The sequence below is a fragment of the Vombatus ursinus genome, unplaced genomic scaffold, assembly GCF_900497805.2.
Source record: "Vombatus ursinus unplaced genomic scaffold, bare-nosed wombat genome assembly UNPS02014791.1, whole genome shotgun sequence".
Classification (NCBI taxonomy): Eukaryota; Metazoa; Chordata; class Mammalia; order Diprotodontia; family Vombatidae; genus Vombatus; species Vombatus ursinus.
The window spans coordinates 67691260-67696013 of NW_020954569.1; the positions used below are offsets into that span (position 1 = coordinate 67691260).

The window sequence follows — 4754 nt, forward strand, 5'->3', positions numbered from 1 at the left end:
ATTTTAGGTGCCTTGTTAACCTGGATATGCTCAATGACGAGAGAATCCACATCCAAACCCTGTGTGTGGGGAGAAAATTAAGAAATAGTTAATACCTTGAGTTAAAATTGAATTAAACATGAAATTAGCCTAGATGCTTGGGATCAAACTATTCACAAGAGACATGATACAAATTCAGGTCATTTGACCAAATTACTTCTACTTGTATTATAAAAGACATTATTTAACCTTAAGGACTTGGTTTTCCCCTTTTGTAAAAGGAGGGACCTTGGACTAGACTGATCCCCTCCAGAAACTCAGGCTACCATGTCACTTGATAGCTCAGATAGTGATTATTTTCATTGTTTAATCCAAAGGTGTCCTAAGAGAGTCATCACCGCCATCAAATCCATATCTGCCTTAGTCACAAGCGCAACTAATATTGAGTCTTAACAGCTGGTATTATTTCCAAATAGCATTCATTTGGTATGGATATGTGATGGTTTTAACCTACCTTCAGTTCTGCGTTACTCTCTGCATTTTTAAGCATATGCAGCAAGAATTCAGCACTCTTTTTGGGCCAACGACCCTGTGTCCAACCCCACTGCTTAGCCTGGGGAAAAAAAAAAGAAAAAAGGTCATTGCCATTCTATTTAGCACATTTCCCTGGAAATTCAAATTTGCCCACTTCTCAGAAAATTTGGTTTGTAAGTTGCTCAGCACATATTTCTTTTCATGATTAATCCAAAGGTGTCCTAAGATTGTCATCACAGCAACAAAGGAATGCCTAAAAGAAGCAAACATTATTTAAACTTATTCTACCAAGTTGATTCTTTAAAAGTGATTTTAGAAAGACATTTAACTATTTCCACAAATAAATATTAAGAATTCTGACCTGGGCACACCTGCCAACTCCACCATTATATCGCCTGAAGGGAACACATTGTTTCTTCAATGTGACATCTTTCAAATACTTGGTAGCTTTTCGGATATGCATGCCCTTGATAGCTTGGGCTGTTTCACGGGTGTTCTGTAAAAAAGTCATATTTTAACTAGTGAGTCAAAAGAAGCAGTTTTGAAAAAGGATTATTACTACCTAACATTCTTTGATCCAATGACACTGGCTTATTGGTTGTGTCATTAACAAGACATGCCATCTCTCAGCTCTGGGTATTTTCTCTGGCTGTTTCCCATGCCTAGAATGAATATTCCTCTGCTCCAATTCTATTCCTCCCTAGCTTCCTTTAAGTCCCAAGTAAAATCCCACCTTCTACAGGAAGTCTTTCCTAGCCCTTTAATTCCAGTGCTTTCATCTTGTATGTAGCTTGCTTTGTATGTATTTGTTTGCATACAAGGTTCTTTGAGGGCAGGGCCCAGTCTTTTGTCTCTTTCTGTACCCCTGGTACTTAGCACAGTGTCTTGCACAGAGGCACTTAATAAATGTTTACTGATTGACTGAATATACTATCAACCACAAATAACTGATATTTGATGCATAAATGTGACCCAAAATTTTCTATACATGATTGTTCAGATCATATTTATGATACATTCATTACTACAGTGATACATCAATGTGGCTAATCTAACAGCTGGTTGCAATGCATTATGGATTTTTGTAGATTTCCCTCTCATTTCACTGTTGTAATAATCTGCATTTATGTAGCACAAATTAACTCAAGAGTTTACACAATATGCTTAAAATTAAATACTTAGTGCCAGAACTCAGGTCTATGAAGTAGGGCAACTGAGTTCAGTGTAATGTTTTCACTCTATGACACTTCTCACTTATTTCTTATCTCATTGGTTTTCAATATTTTGGTCAAGATGTAGCACCTAGTATAAAACCCTGGAGACCTCACTAAACAAACAAAAGTGGCTGCTCAGTGTTGTTTCATTTTCATAGTTAATCCAAAGGTGTCCTAAGAAACATCATCATTGCAGCTTCAAATACAGTCCTGATTCCAAGAAACATATACAAGATGAAAAACCACTTTAGAACCTAATCATGATTTATTTTCACATACCTTGAAGTGGACCCGGAGATTTGAACCCCTTGACTTGCATGCTGCAAGATTAAAAAATAGTTCAGATTAGTAGAGGGGGACATTTTACTGTAGCTTATAAATTATAAAAACATTTATATCTGTAGGATGCATTATTGATGTTTAATGTTTGAACACAATGTAAAAACAAAACAAACTAAACACTAAGTTAAAGTATCCTATGTTCACTTACATTTTGTGGGGTTCTCTGGATCAAGAGAGTACCTCACCATTTTAAATGATTACCTAGAAAAAAAAAAGCAACAATTCAGTATTTTTTCTTATACGTACATTTCACAAGACTCCTAAATTAGCACTTGGTAGATATACTGGGGGTGGGGGGAAGAATTACAGGGACATCTAAATAGTCAAAATGAATTTGTGGAAACACAAACTGAAAATCCCAGCATTAATCTAAATGAAGCAGCTGCTCAGAATGTCATTGTTTTCATGGTTAATCCAAAGGTGTCCTAAGAATAGTCATCACTGCAGCCACTTATTCCAAAGTAGAAAAAATACAATAAATGTCTTAATTTTCCTTTACTCACCTATGTATTTCTTCAAGCTCTAAAATTCCCCTAATACCCAACAGTCTTGGGCACACTCCCAATAAATACTACCTGCATGACAAATTCGGACATGCCCTCAGATGTTAGAATCGGAGAAATTTAGGGCAGCTAGGGGGCAGAGTGGATAGAGCATTGGGCCTGCAGTTAGAAAACTCCTCTTCCTGAGTTCAAATCTGGACTCAGACACTTACTAGCTGTGTGACTCTCGGTAAGTGACTTGACCCTGTTTGTCTTAGTTTTCTCATCTGTAAAATGAGCTGGAGAAGGAAATGGCAAACCACTCTGGTATCTTTGCCCCAAAACGAGGTCACAAAAAGTTAGACACGACTGAAAAAACTGAATAATTTTGGTTCAACTATCTTAAGGTTTACAGTCAGTCACACTGGTCCAACCCAACCCGTTCCTTTTACAAGGAAAACCAGGGCCCCGAGAAACATCAATTTCGTTATCTCAAGCCACCCTGCTGTGAAAGGTCCTCCCCACAACATTGCTAAGGTCCAGTAACCCAGCCAGGGGTCGCCTTCACCCGCCTCCTTCCTTTACCTCCCTCCGCGTCCCACCCCGACGGCAGAGAACGAAGCCTTGCCTTCCTCCACGCGGCAGGGACGCAGAGACCTGCGGAGCCGCGGTGCCGAGCCAGGGACCTCGGCTGCTCCCGGGAGGCTCCGGAGCTCGCGGGGACACCGAGGGCGGGGGCAGAGACGGAGGCCCGGGCACGGGGAGGGGGAGGGGGTGACCGAGGGCGCGCTCCGCTCCTCTCCCTACCCCCTCCCTCCCTCCCCCGGCCGGCCTCCCGCCCGCAGCCGGAGGCAAATGGGAGGCCAAGGCTTCTCCCAAATCCCCGCACCGGAACCAGACCCATCGGGAGATAAATGGACGGCCCCGAAGGAAGCCTCGGGTTTGCCCTCCACGGAGGCCTTCAGTTCGGCCAAACTGAGGGGCCGATGCGGGCGATACCAAGCGGATTGGAGACGTGGCCCAGAAACCAGCTTCACTCACCTAGGACGGGTCAAGGGAAGAGGAAGAGCAAAGACTTTCGGGAGACTTGAAGAAAACTCGGCTATCTCGCGAGAGTTCTAGTTCCCGGGACCAGAGGGCGGAGGCGGGGAGAAGAGGGGGAGGGGAAAGGGAGGGTGGAGAATGTTTTTAAAAGTCCTAGGACCTAAAGTGGTCGGAAGGGAGTATGTCAAAATTGCCCTTAAAAAAAAAAAGCGACAAAAGAAAACCAAAAAACAAGCACCCCCCTCCAAAACGAAACCCCCCGAACATAAAACCAAGAACTAAAGGGAGGGGTGTGTGTTGTTGGTTGGTGTTGATGCTTTTTTTTTTAATTCTGGTTGGGAAGAGAGCCAACTTTCCTAAAAAATATAAACATTTTAAAAGTAGGAGGTTGAAAAAAACCATTAAGTACGTTTCTCTAGGGCTGAGATTCTTCACCATGGTTCCATGACCTGGTAGATTTTGGAGGGGAGGGGAAGGAGCAATGAATTTAGATAAAAAAATAAAAAAACCTACTCTTATTTTCAATAACCTTTGGTTTCCCTTGCAATCCTATTCATTTTATTTTATACATTTAAAAACATTATTATTCAGTGCTTAGCACAGTGCCAGGCACACAGTAGGCATTGAATAAATTAGGTTTATTGAATTGAATTATTCTGAGAAGGGTTCTGTCTTTACCAGAAGGAGAAAGGTATCCATGAAACAAAAAGATTAAGAACCTCTTTTCTAGGGGACTTTGCTTTGAAGAGGCAGATTGGCATTGAGAGCCAATATTGAAGTCTGGAAGATCTGGGTTTAAGTTCTGCAATTGGCACATACTTGTGGCTTGATGAGTACCCCAGGCCATTCTGAAACTATTAAATCCTGATTTTGGCTAACTATGGGTGGAGGGAGTTTCCATGCCCAAGTATTCATCACAGACTAAAAGAGAGAATTGGAGCAAATTAAATAATATCTTTACAACTAAATAGCGTTAAGTTTTTTGTTTTGTTTTGTTTTGTTTTGTTTTAAAGGATGATGTAGGGGCAGCTAGGTGGAGCAGTGAATAGAGCTCTGGCCTTGAAGTCAGGAGGACCTGAGTTCAAATCCAGCATCAGACACTTAATACTTAACTAGCTGTGTGACCTTGGGCAAGTCACTTAACCCCCGATTGCCTCAC

General features: G+C 41.6%; 4 non-coding genes across 4 annotated transcripts; all 4 read right to left on the bottom strand.

The window, feature by feature from the left end:
- Positions 1–316: 316 nt before the first annotated feature.
- Positions 317–382, bottom strand: LOC114048242. Its single transcript, XR_003569722.1, has one exon. It is a non-coding gene; the product is annotated as a small nucleolar RNA SNORD58 (small nucleolar RNA).
- Positions 383–690: 308 nt separating this feature from the next.
- LOC114048238 lies at positions 691–755 on the bottom strand. The gene has a single exon (XR_003569718.1). It is a non-coding gene; the product is annotated as a small nucleolar RNA SNORD58 (small nucleolar RNA).
- Positions 756–1857: 1102 nt separating this feature from the next.
- LOC114048241 lies at positions 1858–1923 on the bottom strand. The gene has a single exon (XR_003569721.1). It is a non-coding gene; the product is annotated as a small nucleolar RNA SNORD58 (small nucleolar RNA).
- A 527-nt stretch (positions 1924–2450) lies between these two features.
- On the bottom strand, positions 2451–2516 carry LOC114048239. Its single transcript, XR_003569719.1, has one exon. It is a non-coding gene; the product is annotated as a small nucleolar RNA SNORD58 (small nucleolar RNA).
- Between the last annotated feature and the right edge of the window lie 2238 nt (positions 2517–4754).